General features: G+C 46.1%; 1 protein-coding gene across 1 annotated transcript in view; it reads left to right on the top strand.

Annotated features, from left to right (window-relative positions):
- Nucleotides 1–1,365: 1,365 nt before the first annotated feature.
- Nucleotides 1,366–19,551, top strand: part of LOC136580602 (class II histocompatibility antigen, M alpha chain-like) — a 77,275-nt gene continuing 59,089 nt past the window's right edge. Inside the window, exons 1-2 of the mRNA XM_066581278.1 lie at nucleotides 1,366–1,434; nucleotides 15,354–15,465. The gene's annotated coding sequence lies outside the window, so the exon portion shown is untranslated. The remainder of the gene's footprint in view (nucleotides 1,435–15,353; nucleotides 15,466–19,551) is intronic.

Below are 19,551 nucleotides of genomic sequence, written 5' to 3'. Positions count from 1 at the left end.
CCACATCAGACGCATCTGTATGGACTATAAATGCTTTCTTGAAGCTAGGCGCCACCAACACGGGCTGCTGACACAATGCATATTTCAACTCTACAAATGCCTTTTCTGCTTCTGGCGACCATTGTGCCATTACCGACTTTCTTCCATTCGTGAGTTCTGTTAACGGGGCTGCGATAGAGGCAAAATCAGGGATGAAACAACGGTAATAGCCTACTATCCCCAGGAAGGCTCTCACTTGTTTTTTTGTCAGGGGTTGGGGCCAGTTCTGTATGGCCTCTACTTTATTGCATTGAGGTTTTACCAAACCCCTTCCGACTATGAAGCTGAGGTATTTAATAATAATAATAATAATAATAATAATAATAATAATAATCTTTACTTGTATAGCGCCATCATATTCCGCAGCGCTTACATAGACAGGGGGAATACAGAAAGACAAAAGTATAAAAAATTACAGAACCACGGTTACAATCATAATCAGTTGATGGAAACAATAGGGGTGAGGGTCCTGCTCCAACGAGCTTACATACTACAAGTAATGGGGTGATACAGAAGGTAAAATGGCTGGAGATGTGCACTGTATGGCGAGGTGGAGAATGAGGGATGCTATATACATAGACAATGGTCAGACATTTAGCTATGCGACGGCAGGATCAGTATGACTACAGGAGCAGTTTATGACGGCTAGCAGGGATTGCAGTCAGTAGGTCAGGGAGCATGTTATCAGGCGGAGTACAGAGGGGTTTGTTTAGGGAATGCAGTATGCCTCCCTGAAGAGGTGCGTTTTTAGAGCACGCCTGAAGTTCTGCGAGTGATGGATTGCTCGGGTAGCCTTTGGCAGTGCATTCCAAGGGACTGGTGCTGCTCTGGAGAAGTCTTGGAGGCAGGAGTGAGAAGTTCGAATTAGAGGGGTGTGCAGTCTAGTTTCATTTGCCGAGCGGAGAGCCCGGGCTGGGTGATGGATTGAGATGAGGGAGGCAATATAGGGGGCGCTGCGCTGTGGAGGGCTTTGTGGATTAAGGTAGTAAGTTTAAATTGAATTCTATATTTAACGGGCAGCCAGTGCAGTGACCGGCACAGGGCAGAGGCGTCCGAGTAGCGGCTGGACAGGAATATGAGCCTGGCTGCCGCATTCAGGATGGATTGGAGAGGGTAGAGTTTGGTGCAGGGGAGGCCAATCAGCAACGAGTTGTAATAATCGAGCCGTGAGTGGATGAGGGCAACAATAAGCTTTTTCAGTGTGTCTGTGCTGAGAAAAAAAGTGGATTCTTGCGATGTTCTTTAGGTGCAGCTGAGGTATTTAACTTCCTCCATGCCTAAGGCACATTTTTTGTGGTTTATCGAGAAACCTGCTCTTCTGAGAGAGTCCAGTACTGCCTGAACTTTACTGAGGTGGCTCTCCCAATCCCGGCTAAATATTACAATGTCATCCAGGTAAGCTGCTGCGTATCGTTTGTGGGGACCTAGCAATCTATCCATCGCCCTCTGAAACGTGGCAGGGGCATTTTTCAACCCAAAAGGCATTCTCCTATATTGGAAACAGCCGTCTGGAGTTGAAAAAGCTGTCTTCTCTTTAGCTTTCTTTGTGAGGGAAATTTGCCAATACCCTTTCGTTAAATCTAGGGTGGTAATGTACCTGGCTGGGCCTAATCTCTCAATTAATCCACCCTGGGCATGGGGTAGGCATTTGACTTTGATATCTCATTGAGCTTCCGGTAATCATTACAGAACCGCCATTCCCCTGAGGGTTTAGGTACCAGCCCTATTGTGCTTGACCATCCACTCTTAGGCTGGGTTCACACAGGGCGGATTTGCCGCGGCTTTGCCCGCGGCAAATCCGCCCGCGGCCGCTAATCTCGGGATTAGCCAGCCATGTGAACGAGATTTCTCAGAAATCTCGTCCACACGGGACGGCCAATCCGCTGCGGTAAGTCCGGCTGAAACCGCGGCTGCGGTTTCAGAATATGCAGCATGTCTATTTACCTTTCCTTTTTTGTTTATTTTCATCGCGGCCACGCTCTCCTCTATGGGAGCGCCGGCCGCAACGGAAAAGCTAGCGGCCGGGCCGCTTCAAAGCCGGCGGAAATCTCGCAGTTTTTGCTGCGGCCAAACCGCGAGATTTGCCCCATGTGAACCCAGCCTTAGACTCCTCGATTACCCCCAGTTCTAGCATTTTTTTTATTTCAGTGGACACTATCTCTCTACGAGCCTCCGGAATTCAATACGGTTTTTGACAAACTTTTACTTGGGGGTCTGTGAGAATCTCATGTTCAATGACCTTGGTGCGACCCGGCAGGTCAGTAAATAGGTCCTTATTGCGCTGCAGAAACTCTTTACATTGGTGTACCTGGGACTTTGACAATGCATCAGCTATTGTCACATCATGGATGTCACTCCCTGACTCCATAACCAAACATGGTCTGTCCAGAGAGTCCCGCTCCTTCCAGGCTTTCAACAGGTTCACATGATATATTTGTAGAGGTTTTCTTTTCCCCGGCTGATGAACTTTTTTTTTTTTAAATATGTTTTTGTTTATCAACTCGGGGCAATCAGTAGGTACAACAGAGATTGTTTGGGTTTTTCCATCACAGTTACATGAAAGTTCCCGATTTGTATTTTTCATAACTTCTTCTCAAAATTAAAGAAAATAAACAAACATCATATGTGGGGTTGGGGGTAACAAAAATGTGGGTGGGAAAGAGGGAGGTGTAGTAGACACGAGAGGGGGGGGGAGAGCGAGAGAAAAAAAAAAAAGAGAAGAAAAAAGAAAGGAAAAGATTTGTAATTTATAGGGTTATGGGGGGGGGGGGGGGCACAAAAACTTTAAACCTTACTCTTGACCTGTCTTGACAGCTGGTGTATTGGTTTTTTAACCATGGAATTGGAGATCTTTAAGTAGCTTCTTGCTTTTGGGAGGCCCCGCACGTCCACGGCACGTCTGGTGTATCACCCTAAACTGGCGCATCATCTACCGCTGTCTGTTCCTGGAACCAATATGTGTATTGGAAGCAGCTTCTCAGTTTTTCTTTTACTCTGTGTGGCAGCAGTTGAATGAAACTTCCCCAAGTTTCAAAAAAATGCTTGTACCTTTTTTTCTTTAAACAATGAGGTCTCTGCCCAGTCCATTTGGAATAGGAATGCTAATTTATCTAAGAATAGTCTGAATGGGGGGCTTGTTGGTTGCGTCCATGTTTGCAGGATGGCTTTTAGTCCCGCTGCCGCTATGAAATGTAATAACTTTCTGACTCCTCTTGAGCAGTGGTATGTCTTGGGATCTAAGTATCCTAATATTGCCCATATTGGTTCCTGTGGGCAGAAGTTTGTCAAGTTTATTTTTGTGTATTCGTGTATTCGTGTCCAGTAAGTTTGTATCGTAGGGCATGTCCACAGACTGTGATATAGGTTATCGTTTGGTGTCTGGCATTTAAAGCAATTCGATGTGGTGTAAATTCCCATGTTATATCCCTTAGCTGGGGTGAGATAAGATCTGTGGACAATCTGCAGTCTCATTTCTAAGAATCTAGCAAATGGCAAATATTTATGGGCCGATGATAGGGATTCCATAAGCACTGTAGGCGTAAAGTCTGGATTGTCCACCGACCATCTCCCAACCCCTGGGTCAATGTCGTCTTGCTCTCTCATATTTCTTATTGCCCTATATAATTTGGAAATCATTCCCCGTGGTCCCGAGGTTTTAGTCATCCAATTGTTGCCAGTCTGTTTCCAGTCTAGTTCTCGTATCTGCGGTATGAGTCCCTGAATGTAGTGTCTAGCCTGTAGGTATGAGAATAATGGGATCAGGAGTTCAGGGTATTTTTGTTTCATTTCTTTATATGTTAAGATCCGCTTTTCTCCTTTGTGTATGATTTTTTCTATTGAGTCTATTCCTTGGGCCCTCCATTCGAGAAAAATGTTGTGAGGGTTTCCATCCTGGAATTTGGGGTTATTTGTTAGTGTCAGATATGTGGATATGTTGGGTGAGGCCTGACTATCTCTTCTCAGTTTATTCCATGTCTTCCAAGCTGCTAATATCAGGGGGTTATGTTTAATCTTCTCTGGTAGTTCTTTATATGGGCAATGGAGAATGTTTTGCAGTTGTATTTTGCCAGCCATTGTCTGTTCGAGTGGTTCGTTTGTGAAATATGATTTGGAGTGGATCCAGTCATGTATAATTCGCGCCTGTGCTGCTAGGTTATAGTCTCGTATGTTGGGCAGGTTGGCTCCGCCGTTGTCTTTGTGTTTGTGTAGGGTTTTTAAAGCGATGCGCGGTCTCTTTCCTCCCCATATGAACTTTCTGTATAGGTAGTTTATTTTTTTTTATATCTTTTTGTTTTAAAAATATAGGTAATGTGTGTAGAATATATAACAGGCAAGGGAATTCTATCATTTTTAGAAGGCTGATTCTCCCCAAAAAGGAGACCACGAAGTTTTTCCAGGTGTTCAATGTTGTTTCTAATTTTTTGATATAAGGTTCTACATTGGTGTTGTATAGTGCCGAGGGGTTTCTTGTTATTTGGATCCCCAGGTACTGTATTGAGCGTTTTTCCCACTTGAATGGGTATTGGATTGCCCATTGGGGTTTGGCTGGTCCTCTGAGTAATAGGGCTTCTGTCTCATCAAGATTTAAGGTGTAACCCGTGAGTTTTCCGATTTTTTCAATTTCTTGCAATAAGGGTGTTAATGTGTCTCTGGGATTGTTGACTATTACTAAGATGTCATCTGCAAACGCCTCTACCTTTATTTTCGCCTCTCCATAGCAGGTCCCTGTGAAGTGAGTTGTGTGTGTTAGAAATCTGAGTAGTGGGTCTATTGACAGGTTGAACAGTAGCGGTGAGAGGGGGCATCCCTGTCGGGCCCCTCTGAATAAGTCGATCTTTGGTGTGTTGAGGCCGTTGACTGTGAGGGTTGTGGTAGCGTTTGTTGGCGTGGCATTGATGTAATTCCTGAAAATTTGTCCAAACCCTCATTTTCCCAGCAATATGTTCAGGAATGGCCAGGCCATTTTATCAAAAGCTTTTTCCGCATCCAGACTTAAAAGCATCATTGTTGGACTTTCAGGATTTTGTGCTGCGATTGTTGCTGCTATGGCGGCTCTAATATTTTTTAGGGCGCTACGCCCTTGTGTAAAGCCCTTTTGTGATGGGTCAAATATGGACGGTAAGATTTGCTGTAGCCTGTCTGCTAGGATTTTGGAAAGGAATTTATAATCACAATTTAAGAGTGCTATGGGTCTGTAGGATCGTGGGTCTGTCTGGTCTTTATGTGGTTTGGGGAGTAGGATTGTTCTGGAGGTTCCAAAATCCTCCACCAGCGTGTCGTTTGTGTAAATTGCGTTGTAAAGTTGTGTTAGTATTGGCACTATGTCTACTGATAGCATCTTGTAATATTCTGTCGAAAAGCCATCTGGTCCTGGTGTTTTGCCTCCTGCCGCCATCGTAATTACCCCCCGGACTTCCTCCTCCGTTATGTCAGCATCTAGTAGTGTCTTCTGTTCCTCTGAGAGTATTGGCATTAATGGTTTCTAGTAGGTTATTTATGTCTTGTATGTTGGTGGGTTCTGCTCTGTATAAATCTTCGAAGTATTCATACAGTATCTGGGTTATCTCTTCTTGTTTTGTTGTTAGTTCTTTCCCGTTGGCGTGTTTTAAAGTTAGTATTGGTTTATGTGGTTGTCTTTGTTTTGTCAGGTTGGCTAATAGCCTCCCTGTTTTGTTGCCCCATCTGTAGTATTTATTTTTTGTTAATTAGGTTTGCCAATGCGCATGTGTGTGTACAAATGTATTTAGTAGGTGTTTTGCTGTAAGGAGTATTTGATACGAGTTTTCGTCTTGGAGATCTGTATGCGCCTTTTGTGCTGTCAGAAGGGAGTCATGTAGGGTCTCGAACTCTGTTTGAAATTTTTTCTTTCTATGAGAAACGTAGCCTATGATGTGACCCCTCATCACTGCCTTTGAGGCTTGCCAGAATAGCGCTATGTTGTCTATATGTTCTCTGTTGTCGTCTGCATAGTTGTTCCAACGTAATTTTAGATATTCCCTGAAGTCTTCTGATTCTATTAAGAATGAGGGGAAGCCCCATAGCCTTGACATTTTTCGGGGGGCGACTATTAGTAGTTTTGTTACAATTGGTGCATGGTCGCTGAGAGATATTGGGTGAATTGTGGATTTGTGGTGGTGGTCAAATATGTTGTTTGAAATCAAGAAGAAATCTATTCGTGAGAAGGAGTGATGGGCATTGGAACAGCATGTGTATTCCCTGCTAGTGGGGTTGGAGATTTGCCATGGATCACACAAGCGGAGTTGATCTATCAATGTTAGTAATGCATGCGTAGTTGAGACTGATTGTGTAGTTGGCCCTGTTCTGTCCAGTGAGTCGTCCTGTACGCTATTAAAGTCTCCCCCTAGGATTATTCGGTCGTCCATGTATGGTTGTAGTTTCTCTATCAGCATAGTGTAGAAAGCTGTTTGTTCTGTGTTGGGGGCGTAAATGTTTACCAGACTGTATGTTTGTGAGTCTATGCTGATTCTTAGTATTAGATATCTTCCCTGCGGATCGGCTATGGTTTGTTTTATTATGTGTGGTATATTTTTTCTGATTAGGATAGCTACCCCTCGGGATGCCGATGTGTGTGATGCTGTGTAGCATGCCTCTATCCATGGAGCTCTCAGTTCGCCTTTCCCTTCCTTTTTCCAGTGTGTTTCCTGTAGGTACATAATGTCTGGTTTATGTCGTTTTAGATGTGTGATTACTTTTTTCCGTTTTATGGGCGTATTTAGTCCATCTACATTCCAGGATAATATTTGTAGTGTTTTGGGTGTTTGATATTCTGCTGTCTCTATGTCTGTAGGCATTGTGATGTAGTTTTTTTGGTCTTATTTACCGTTTTGTTTGCCTCTTTATCTTTTTGCGTCCTTCGGTCCCAGCGAGCCGCGGATGCAACTGGGTGGTGGTCGTGCCGTGTCGGCGGGGCCCTCCGATCTCCCTTTTGAATCTTTTTCTGGAAGTCAAGTAGGTCAGAGTTAAAAACATAAAATAAAACATTGTAACATTTAACATAATTTTCTTTTGTTTCTTTTGCATAGACGTCACCACATCCATGTCCTTTGGGGCAGGGTTATCGTGAAAGAAGGGGACGGGGTTCTTTCTTTTTATCAGTCTTGTCCCTGTTCTTCGTTCTCTTCCATTTGTAGATGCCGTCTTGCTTCTTCCGGTGTGTTGAATATTAAGGACCTGTTGCCATCTTGGACTCGGAGTTTTGCTGGGTACAGTAATTGGAAGCGGATATTCTGTTCGTGTAGAGTTTGGCATATTGGGGTGAATAACTTGCGCTTTTGCGATACTGCTACCGAAAGGTCCTGGAACATAAGGATCTTGGCTCCTTGGATTGTTAGGTTTCCTTGTTTTCTGTAGGCCTGCAATATTGCTTCTTTTGTTGCCCAATGCATATATTTGGCTATTACTGGGCGAGGTCGAGCTTTATTGTTGCGTCCGTCTCCTTGTGGGCCAATGCGATGGGCTCTTTCTATTGTTAGAGGGTCGTTAGATATGTCCAGTTGAAGGGCTCGTGGGAGGTCGGTTGTTAAATATGTTATCAGCTGGTTATTTGTTATTGATTCCGGAATTCCCACGAAGCGCAGGTTATTGCGTCGATGTCTGTTCTCCAGGTCATCGATTTTTTTTCTCGTAGCATTTCGGTTTCTGATCGATTTCTTTGTAGCGCTGCTTCTAAGGTTGCGATGGTTTGTTCTGTGTTCTGAGTCTTTGTCTCCAATTCTGTCAGTCGTTGTGTATTGTCTGTGATTTGTGACAGCGCTGAATTTTTGGATTTGTGTAGTGTCTCTAGTCTGCTGTGAAATAGTGGAATAAGTAGTTTGGAGACCTCTTGTGCCACCATTGTCGCTTGTGTCATTACCGTACTGTTGTCTGTTGTTGTTTCGGAGTTTTGTGGAGGGGAGAGGTCCATTGTTTCGATGGTGTTCTCTGGCATGTTTGGGGTTCGGGGTGGGGTATTCTTTAGGGGGGATGCAGGTTGTTGCAGGGTTTTACCCTCTTTTTCCTTGATATTTTTGATGGGTCTGTTTTTCAGTTTTCCTCCTGTATTAGTTTTGTCCGTGTCTGGTTGGCGTGTTGCTCTTGTTGAGATACTCGCGCTACGTTCATTTAAGTATTTGTCCATATTTTATGTTTTCCACGACTTCTCGGTTATGTCGGGTATATGTATGTTGGTAGTTATTTTTGTCTTTTCTTTCGTCTCTTCTCCCTTTCACCCCTCTCTCTCTTCTTCCCCCCCCCCCTATCCTTCCCTCTCCCCGCCCTCAGTAATTTAGTTGCTTTGCTGCAGATTTTTTCCTTTGTGGATGTGGTTTTTCATTTTGTGGTTTATCTTTTCATTGCTTTTTGCTTGGTTTCGCTGGCTTGTCTTGCAGCCAGTCTTTTTATTATTGTTTTTGTTGCGCTGTTTTTCTTGTTTAGGGACACCTGGGCTTCTTATGTGTCTTTGTTTCTTCCTTTTCTTCCTTCCTCCCTCTTCCTCCCCTCCACACCTCCCTTCTCCTCTTCTTTTCTCCCTGTCTCCTCTCTCCCTTCCTCCCTGTGTCTTGGGCTTGTTTTTCTGCGTCTGCGTTGGGGTGGGGTTTCCCCTCTCTATTGGTGTCTCTTAGCTCCCCCCCTTGCTGGTTGTGGTGGGCGGGGCTTATCGTGGGTGTCTTCGGCGAAAATTTAGGCCGCGGCTTCTACCTCCACTAGGCCACACTGCCTTGTTCGGCCCTCTGAGTCGCGGCTCTGGATTAGTCCCCCGGGCCGTCCGGGTGCCTCCCTGGGTCTCTCTCCCCGTGTGGCACTAATCGGGGGTTGTTGCGGCTGCGGTGTGGGGACTTACTACCTGCCGCTGCGCGATCCCGGCACTCCGGTGGTCTTCCCGTAAGTTCGCCGCTCTTGTAGCGTCCCCCGTGTCTTCCCTTGGGTCTCCGGGGTCTTTTTCCTTCCCGCGCTTCAGCCGGAGGATGGTCGCGATCTTCGCGGCCGCGGTGTTTCGGGGGTCTCCAGAACGTCTTGGGCGGGTGTTGGCAGGCTGGCAGGTCCTACCGGAGGTTTTCGGAGGAGGTAGGCTCTCGCTGGTTTGTGGCTCTTTGTCTTCCTCCTTCCCGTGTCTGTCTTTCGGCCCGCGGTCTCCGTGGATCTGGTCGGAGGGTTCACCGGAGGTTTTCCAGGTGCCTCTTCGGTACGTGGGTCTTCCGCTTGGCGAGTGGGGGAGATGTCCATCCCCCACAGCTGCTTTTCTTGGGTCTTCAGAGGGTCCCGGTGTCTCTGGGCTGCGTTGTTTGCAGGAGCTCTGCAGAGCACGTCCTGCTCCCTCTGTGTCCTCGCTGATGAACTTTATAGTTGACCTCACCCACTTTCTCTACGACCTCATAGGGCCCTTGCCACTTGGCCAGGAACTTGCTCTCTACTGTTGGGACAAGCACTAGTACCCGGTTCCCCGGACTGAATTGCCTGACCTTTGTCGTTCTATTATACACACGGGCTTGGCTTTCCTGAGCCCTGAGGAGGTGCTCTCTCACCAGGGGCATGACTTTAGACATTCTGTCTTGCATCTGGGCCACATGTTCCACCACACTTCTATGCGGAGTAACCTCGGCCTCCCACGTTTCTTTGGCAATATCAAGTAATCCACGGGGTTGCTGCGCATATAACAACTCCAACGGCGAGAAGCCCGTGGATGCTTGTGGGACCTCTCGGATGGAGAAGAGAAGGTAGGGAAGCAGACAGTCCCAGTCTCGTCCATCCTTCTCTACCACCCTTTTCAACATACTTTTTAGAGTTTTATTAAAGCTCTCTACCAACCCGTCGGTCTGGGTATGATAGACAGAGGTACGTAACTGCTTAATTTTCAGCAGTTTGCAGAGTTCCTGCATCACTTTGGACATAAATGGAGTCCCCTGGTCCGTTAGTATTTCTTTTGGTATACCCACTCTGGAAAATATATAAAACAATTATTTTCCAATACTTTTGGAGGAAGTATTCCTCAGTGGAACTGCTTCTGGGTACCTGGTTGCGTAGTCAACTACTACCAAAATATACTGGTGACCCCTAGCCGACTTTACCAAAGGCCCTACAAGGTCCATTGCAACCCGTTCAAATGGCACTTCAATTATTGGTAACGGGACCAACGGGCTCTTAAAATGTGGAGCAGGAGCGGTCACCTGGCAGGTGGGACAGGATTGGCAAAACTCTGCTATTTCCTTGTAGCAGCCTGGCCAGTAGAATCTCTGCAAGATGCGCTCCTGCGTTTTTTCAGCCCCCAAGTGGCCCCCTAATATGTGCGTGTGTGCCAAGTGTAAGACTGTGTGTCTATAGGAACCAGGTACTAGAAGCTGCCCCACTACCTCATCTCTAATTTTGGCCACTCTGTACAACAACTCGTTTTTAACGGCGAAGTGGGGGAAGCTCTCTGCCGCCCCTGTACTCTGCGGTGCACCATTTATAACAGACACATTCTCAAACGCATATTTCAAAGTCTGGTCATTAATCTGGGCAGATCCAAAATTACCCGGTGCCACCTCAAGATCAATCATCTGAGGTTCTGACAGCTCCTCGTCCTCAGTTACCCCTGCAAAAGGCAACTCGTCATTAGGGAGTCCACTGTCCTGGTTATCCTGCGGTAACAAATTAGTCCATAAGTTCCAGAAGAGGGGGGGGGGGGAGTCTCTCCCAAGGATAACCGGGTGGATCAAATTTTTCACCACCCCAACCTTGTGTGCACACACTCGAGAGTCAGTGTCTATGGATACCTGGGCAACTGGGTATGCAAATAACCCCCAGTTTTTCCCACTGGAGTAACACATGGGGAAGGGAGGCCCTGATCAGCGTGACCAAGCTCCCGGAGTCTAGCAAGGCCGACACCTTGACCCCGTTCACCTTTACCTGGCTCTTCTGGGGCTGTGGGTCCTTGACCGGTGTCGCACTGCATACCGGATGTGCAAACCACGAACATCGCCGACCATATGTACAGTCCATGGGCTCTGTTTTTGTTGGACAGTGGGCTGCAACATGCCCTGGCTCCTGGCACTCCCAGCACTGCAGCGGGGTGACTTGGCTCCTCCTGACGGGCATCGCTCCCTGCAGATTCTGTGGCTTCTCCTCCATGCTGACCCGGGATTCCTTCCTCCGGGCATCCAACCCAGGGTTGACACCATGAGATGTGGCTCTTGCCGGGGGAAGCGCCTCCTCCGCTGTGAGATATCTCTCTACAAGGCTCACCAATTCATCTGCATTCTTGGGATCTCCTTGGACAACCCAACGCTGCATGGGCCTAGACAGGGACTGCACAAACTGGTCCATCACCACCTTTTCGACAATCTGAGCAGGTAACAAGGTCTCTGGCTGTAGCCATTTTTGAGCCAGATGAAGCAGGTCAAACATTTGAGACCGGGGTGGCTTCTCCGGAGAATACTTCCAATTATGCACCCGCTGTGCTCTGACTGCCGTGCTGACTCCCAGGCGAGCAAGGATTTCGGCTATTAACTTGGCATATTCTCAAGCATCCTGCTGCGCCAAATCATAATACGCCTTCTGGGGTTCTCCAATTAAGTACGGGGCCAACACCTCCGTCCCCCGCTCTTGAGGCAATTGCGCCCTCTCTGCCACCCGTTCAAAAATGGCATCATCTTGTGGCGTCATTTTTTGCAATGTCCCTCTTACTGTTTTTAAAGCGTCCATCTGGGCATGTTACCTGGAGAGATCTACAGTCTCTTTAGTCTGACTGGCCTCAGTCAGCATAGCCATTTGCTTTACCATGAGTTGGTTTGTCTCCTGTTGCATTTGTTGCTGTTGCACACTCACTTGCACCAGCTGCTTTATCAACTCCTCCATGGTTGTATTGGCTGCCTGCATGCTCACCGCTGATTTTATCCGGGACATGTACCGTGGGTCTTTTACTGCCAGCGCATCCTCCACCAATTGTAGCAGTGCAGGGGGAAACACACCAGGCCACGACCAAATGCTGAGCGTCTTGTCTTTATTCAGACTTGATGAACAAAACAAAAAGTACTGGCATTCCCTTAATTGGGCTGTCTCAAAGTTCTCAGGTGCATCCTCCAGATCGGACATATCCTGAACCGAGGGGTAAACATCCTCTTCAGCCTCATCTCCAGCCAAGACCTGTAAAGGAAAGGTTATATTTTCTGGTTCAATGTCCACATTTACCCCACTATCCTGCGGAGGTGTAAGGTCAGCTGGGTTTCACTCAGTCTCTTTAGAAGGGATTATCATTTTTCCCCACAAGTCGCAGAATACCGGAAAATCACGCCCCAATATCACGCTGTGTATTAACACTTTGACAACACCTACATCGTAGGTCACGGTTCCGACATGAGTTTCAATTGTACACTGTACCATAGGATACACCCTTGTGTCACCACGTATACATACTACACCTATGTGCTTACCCGGTATGAAGCCTTCTGCTATCAGGCTGGCATGCACTAAGGTGACCAGGCTACCTGAGTCCAGCAGAGCCTCCACAGAATGATGGTTTACACTTATGCGACACAGTTGTGGCTCAGTCTCTAGTCTCTCTGAGGCATTGCAGATAGGACTTGCGAACAACGACTGATGCCAAGCACCGTCACACTCCATAGGCTCATTGGTCATAGGGCACTGAGCCAACACATGCCCGAGCCCCTGGCATCTTCAGCACCTCAAAGGCCCTGGTTTCCTTGGCTTAGAGAACTGGTTGAGGCTATCAGAGCCTTTTAACTCCAACGGTGCCCCTTCTGGTGGCCCGACCTCCTTCCCGCTATGCCACAGCTTTCCTCCGGCATCTAGTGGTCTCATACCCCGTGTAGGCCTGAAACTCCTAGTGGGGGCCTGGACAGAATGGATGTCCCGGAAGTAGTTCTCAGTCGCAGTGTAGCGGTCGACCAGATCTACCAGCTGGTTAGCATCTTTGGGTCCTCCATGGCCGACCCAGCGTTGCAGATCTGCCGGCAGGGCACGGGTATAATGATCCATCACGACCTTATCGACAATCTGGGTGGGTGTGCAAACGTCCGGTTCCAGCCATTTTCTTACCAGATGGTAGAGGTCAAACATTTGCGACCTGGCTGATTGGTCGGACCTGTAGCTCCAATTGTGCACTCTCAGAGCCCGGACCGCCGCCGTAACACCCAGGCAAGCTAGGATCTCTGCTTTTAACCTGGCGTAGTCGTTTACCTCATGACCACTGAGGTCATGGTATGCCTTCTGTGGTTCCGCAGTGAGGAACGGTGCTAGAACCTTGGCCCACTCAGCCTTGGGGAGTTTCTCTCGATTGGCGGTTCTCTCAAACACAGTCAGATAGGCCTCAATATCATCGTCAGGAGTCATCTTTTGCAGAAATTTCTGCACAGCCTCTCTGGGCCTAACAGTAGCTGGAGTTCCTTTCTTCCTTAAGGCAGGATGTTTTAAGAGGACATCCGTCAGCCGATCCATCCGCGCCAACAGCACCTCCATAGCTGGGGTTGATGCTTGCATTACAATCGCAGGCTTTACCCAAGACATTCACCAGATGTTGTGCCGTTGCCCTTACTGGTCAGGATTGTTTGCCGCATCCAAAACACCATATGTAACAAAAGTCCTCCATTGGGTGGGGCGGCAATGACACTCTGGACTAGAAAATGCATTACTTCAGTTTTATTCTTTAAAGTACACTCCAGGCAATAGCAACAGAAAAGTCCATTCAATCGTAACACATGCAACGATACACCACGCAGGGTGCTCAGAGGTTTCCTGAGGTCCATGCTGTAAGGTTGTATTCCCTCCTCAGCTTGTATTCCCTCCTCATGCCCCAGTAACGGGGTCAGTGCCTACAGCTGAGTTTTCTGAGAACCAAGCCGAAGTTATGAACTGGACCGCCACCCTGTCCAGACTAAGAGCCTGGGAGGGAGATATACTCCATCCACAACTTCACCCTTTAACTGCCTACAATATATATATATATATATATATATATATATATATATATATATATATACCAGCTGATATCCCTTCACTCTTGGGTTTGTTGGCCCTGTATGCCTATTATGTGTGTGAACAGGGGCTAGTCCAGTGTTTGTGCAGGTGGCCAGACATTAGGTCCGGACAGTCCTGTTCTATGTGTGTTCTGTCTTCCATGCTAGCTCTAGAGTGTTGGTGTGAACGGTGTCCTGTCCTGCTGGATCGTTTGTCATCTCTGGGCTAGTGTGTTCCTTAGGTTTCAGTGCGGGCTGCCCATATGGGGGCGATCGCCCTGCTTGCAGGCAGGGTTCTAGTGGATGTTGTCTAGTTAGAGTAGAGACCTGCGAGACAACGAAGAGCCTTGAAGTGGTTTGCGGGCTTAAGTGACTTGGCCAATTCATGAACCGATACCTCATACTTTTATAGCAATTCTATCTATTATGTGTGCAGTTATGCTAGGTGAGTGTTTTGATCATTTGTCAGTCCCTATGTTATGTCTGTCCTTGAGCTCATTTCCCAGTATGCAGTTCACTGTCCTAATGGTGTTTTAGCCAGCACGCTTGGTTTGAACGTGTTACCCTTCCTGCATTTAGCCACCCATATTTCTAGCTTCCAACATTTGTTCTGGCTGCCCCCCATACCAGGTTCCTGTTGGCAGTCCAAGCCAAACGTAACATAATCATCAACTCAATAAAATTGCACTAGACGCAGTATGGATTCTGTTCCGGCGTCCGACCTATTGTGAGGTGCGCCCAGCAAATGTAACAGGTCATTCAGTCGCTGGCAGCATTTACACTGAAGATTATCATTTAGGTTCCCGCGATCCAGCAATGATCTGATCGGTTATTGTTCCGTGTAAAAGGGCCCTTAGAAAATAGCCGTATTTTGAATATTTTGGCTGATCATTGGTTGACTACTGCTAGCAAACAAGTGTTCGCTGATTTGGATGTGTACAATATAATTGTTTGGAAAATTTATGGACAGGAACTTTCTGATGGGACAACGCCTTTACCAAGTACCGGGGGTAATCAAGTCATCCTATTTTTGGAAATTCATTTTTGAAGGAACATATCTTAGACATCGTAGTGTTATTAAAGTCCACCAATTGCAAGGCAGTGATGTATTAACAATTTTTTTTCATTAGGCCAATGGCGATTGTGTTCAGGCAAAATATAATATAATGAACCAAGGCCAGGACAGGCAGAGTTCAAAAGCTGGGTAATCAGGTAGAGGGTCAAAACTGAAATAAAGTAGGATCAGATTCACCTTCTCAGAACCACTAGGAACCTATTGTGGGGGCACGTGCCTTAAATAACTCTGGAATGACTGGGATAAGCTGTGGATAGAAAATCTAAACACGCACATTGGCCCTTTCATAGGTGGGTCAAGCAATACACAAGTGCATCCTTCCAGCAGCCAGAGGGGTAGTGCAGCATCTTCTGCACAGAAGACGGGGAACAGGAGGATGCTAACGGTCGCTGGTGGAAGAAGGTGAGAGAGAGTGCCTCAGAGCAGCGACCATAACAATATGTCTATATTTTTTTTGCTATGTTTCATGACCGACCCCTTTGTGTCCAAGCCTTTTAGTGCCTTAATGACCAGGCCAAATTTTGGAATCTGACATGAGTCACTTTAACATAGAATAACTCCGTAAAGGTTTTGCATATCCAAGTGATTCTGACATTGTTTGTTTTCGTCACATATTGTACTTCATTTAGGTGCTAAAAATAAAAGTGCCAAAATTGGGAAAAATGTGAAAAATTTCAACTGAAATATGTCAAATATTTCCATCTGTTTACTTTATTCTGGACACACATTTGAAAAACTCAGTTTTTTTTTAACCATTTAGGAGATGTACAAATTTAACATCAATTGTTAAAATTTTGAGGAACATTTTGTTTTCCTACACCAAGCCAAGATTGCAAAAGACTCATAGGTCTCAGAATTATAAACAATGCACTGTTAGAAAAAATGTCCCTGCGCTACACGGTACTGTGGTAAGAAAATGAATATGCCAACAAGTGAGAAATACTGACAAAAGAAAAACCCTTACTGAACAGGAGGGGGGTGTGATGTTCAGAATCTCCCTCCTTGAAGTGTTGACTCCAGCATCAAAGGAAGATACACTCAGGTCCACAGAGGTAAATGTAGAAGGCAACGCGTTTCAGTGCCTATACAATAGCACCTTTTTCAAGCCAACAATATAAAACACATCCACACATTTATATAGGGTAAGTAATACATTACATTATTTCTCTCCTGTGCAGCACCATCTTGGAGGCGGAGCTGGTGACGCCGACGTGCTGCGTCATCATGTGGGCAGAGTCAGTGACGCTGGTGTGCTGTGTCATCCCAGAGACAACACAGTGAGAGGCTGCCACGTCATCCGAGGAGTCACATGACGCTCGTCAGCCGCGTCATCATAGTTCCGTACCGTGTCACATGACTATCAGCAGCTGCGTCATCCAAAAGATCACGTGACGCGCGGCGGCTGTGTCACCATGCCGCGTCATCTTATGGGCGGAGCCGGTGACGCCGATGTACTGCGTCATCACAGAATCATCACACTGCTGTCAATGGGCTGTATTTAAAGTCACTTGATGAAGCGTTTCTTGCATTCTATTAACACAGAAATGATGCCCATATATAACCAGCCCCTGTATAGCCCTTAATACATAACCTCTGTTTGGTATATAAATATAAATAAATAATGTGGATAATCACATAAAAATATATAATACAAAATCATCAATAAAACACCTGCATTTAAATATCTATATCCTTTAACCCCTTGAGTGGCACGCCCGGAAATTTTCCGGGACGAGCTCCACTGCCCATAGCGATATAGCCCGGAAGATTTCCGGGCTATGTTTCACTATGGGAGCTGCAGAGCACAATGCCACAAGCTGTGACATTGTGCTCTGCCTGCACTGTCCCACAGAGAACAAAGCAAGGGCTTTGAAAAACCAGCAGAAGATATTGCCGATATGCCGGCAATCTCCTGCTTCTAAGTCTCCTGCTTTGTTTATAGGTTGCCATAGAGACCATCGGCTTGTCAGAAGCAAGCCAATGGTCTCTGTGGCAGGAAGAGCTAGTGCTTGGCTGTAAGAGGACAGCTAGGTACTAGCTCTTACAGCAGAGATCAGAGAAAACCTCCGATCTCTGCTGTGTTGACCCTTTACATGCTGCAGTCTATGTGACTGCAGCATGTAAAGGGCTGTCACCATCGGACCCCCGGAATGTGATCAAGGGTCCTGATGCGTCCCTGTGGAAGTCCCCTAAAGGGACAAAAAGAGAAAAAAGTTTAAAAAACACAAAAGTAAAAAAATGATTAAAAAAAATAATAAAAACACTTGTCTCCCTTTACTTCGTAAAAAATCAAAAAGAAAATCACACATGTGGTATCCGTGTGCGTCGTAATGACCCAGAGAAGGAAGTTAATGCATTATTTAACCCCTTAATGACATGGCCCCTTTTTTTCTTTTTTCCCCATTTTCTTTTTTCCTCCCCCCTGTTTAAAAAATCACAACTTGTCCCGCAAAAAACAAGCCCTTATATGGCCATGTCAATGGAAAATTGAAAAAGTTATGGCTCTTGAGACGCAACTGCAAAATTAGTTGAAATTCAATGATTAGACCATTTTAAAAAACCTGCCCTGGTGGGCACGACAGGGTGGTAGGAAACCCGCCACTCAAGGGGTTAAAAAACACACTTTTTTGGTGGTTAGAAATCTATCCCTTAAAAATTCTTCTCTAAAACTTCGTTTAGACCGTGGGGGATCAGTGTTTTCAGTTTAAAATCCAAAACATCTCTCTCTTTTTCAGGAGGGAAAAGCGGCCTGATGTAATTTTCTCTAATGGCGTGACTCTTAGGCCCGTGAAATCTTTGTCGTGAGTCTAGAGAAAATTATGGGAAACGCTGTGGTTTAAAAACCCTTTGGCTATGTTATTGCGATGTTTATTGATCCGAATTCTTAATGGGTTAATAGTCCGACCAAAGTAACCAAGCCCACATTGGCATTTTAGAAAATAGATCACGTACTTAGTATCACAATTCAACATGGTTTTGATGTGGTGTGGACTGTTTTCATAAAACAGTTTTATTTTGTACAGCACACATATGGATGAAGACTTGCACCCCAAAATGGATACCCCCATTTGTCCCATGTTCAGAGACATACACATTGTAGCCCTGATCTGCTTACTGGACACACGGCAAGGCCTGTAATGGAAGGAACACCCGTTGGATTTCAGGGCACAACTATAAATTCAGTAATTGCTCACTTGTAGAGCCATCAAGGTTCCAAAATGATAGAATGTCCCCCACAAGTGACCCCTTTTTGAAATCTAGACCCCCTCAGCCCATTTATATAGATGTGTACTGGGCATTCTGACCCCACAGATTTTTGCACAATTATAAAGCATGTGAAAAATAAATAAAATATTTGTTTTCATAAATAACATTTTCATGACAGTTTTCTTTGTTTCAAACAGAAAAAAACTGGGGAGACGCACCTTAACTTTTATAGCACTAGCTCTTCTGAGTTCAGCAATACCCACATTGTAGCTGACCTATAATGGAGGGAACACCCATTGGCTTTCAGGGTACAACTGAATAAATTACCGGCCCCATTGCTCACTTGTGCAGAAAAAAATTGACTCCCTAAAAATAATCTATCCCCCCTCCTCTCCATGCCCTTTTTGGCGTTCCCTAAATCTTAGAAGTTAAAAGTAATAATGTAAATTGTGTGGTATGTCTGAAGACAGGTGTAATTACAGAGGCTGATTGGGATGGCACATGGGGCAATAAAACGGGGCATCCCTCCTCCTCCCTTACTTCCTGCAAACCCAAAACTTTTGGGGGGGGGGGGTATTTCTTGACCTCAGTGGCGGGGATGGGGTGTATAAAGTGGCGCCCTGTGAGTCTCCGTAATCTTGCTGAGGTCCGGCGGTCTCACACAGAAGGCGCTCAACAAGCTGCTCCTGGAACTGCAGGAAGGCGAGCGTTCCCGGGGCTTCTTGTAAATTACGTATTACAGGTAGCGATCTGAATTACGCAGAGCTCACTTGGCTGGATGTGGAATCCGCTTGTGGAGGCATGCAATGGATCCCAGCTGTGAGCCCAGCCGTGGTCCTGCGTACGGCCGCGTAATGTACTGCGCATAAATGCGTATTTACACTAGTGGTCATACGCAGTACGCCTTTTTTTGTTTGTATTTCCTGCACCGTCGCTTAGCGATGACACGGATACCCGCAGCCCGTACACAATGTAGTTATGTATGGGTTACGGGTATATCCGCAACCATAGAACACAATGGGCGTTCTGTTTTCTGCGAGTGGATTTAGAATTTCTGACCCGCTAATGTGAGCAGAATTGTGTAATCCAGTGCATTTGATTGATCAGTGTATTACCGCGGATCAAACACATGAGGAATCAGCAATTCCCGTATGCTCGTGTGAGACCGGCCTAAGGTAGATCGCTACTTTTATATACCATTTGATAGAAATCCAGGGGACTTAGGTAAGTAATTTTATCTCCCCTTAGGGCGCCCACCCACTGGTGATTTTTTTTCCCTGC

The sequence above is a fragment of the Eleutherodactylus coqui genome, chromosome 10, assembly GCF_035609145.1.
Source record: "Eleutherodactylus coqui strain aEleCoq1 chromosome 10, aEleCoq1.hap1, whole genome shotgun sequence".
NCBI classification, from domain to species: Eukaryota; Metazoa; Chordata; class Amphibia; order Anura; family Eleutherodactylidae; genus Eleutherodactylus; species Eleutherodactylus coqui.
Note: the sequence above shows the minus strand (reverse complement) of the source record. Positions and strands in the feature narration are given on the sequence as shown.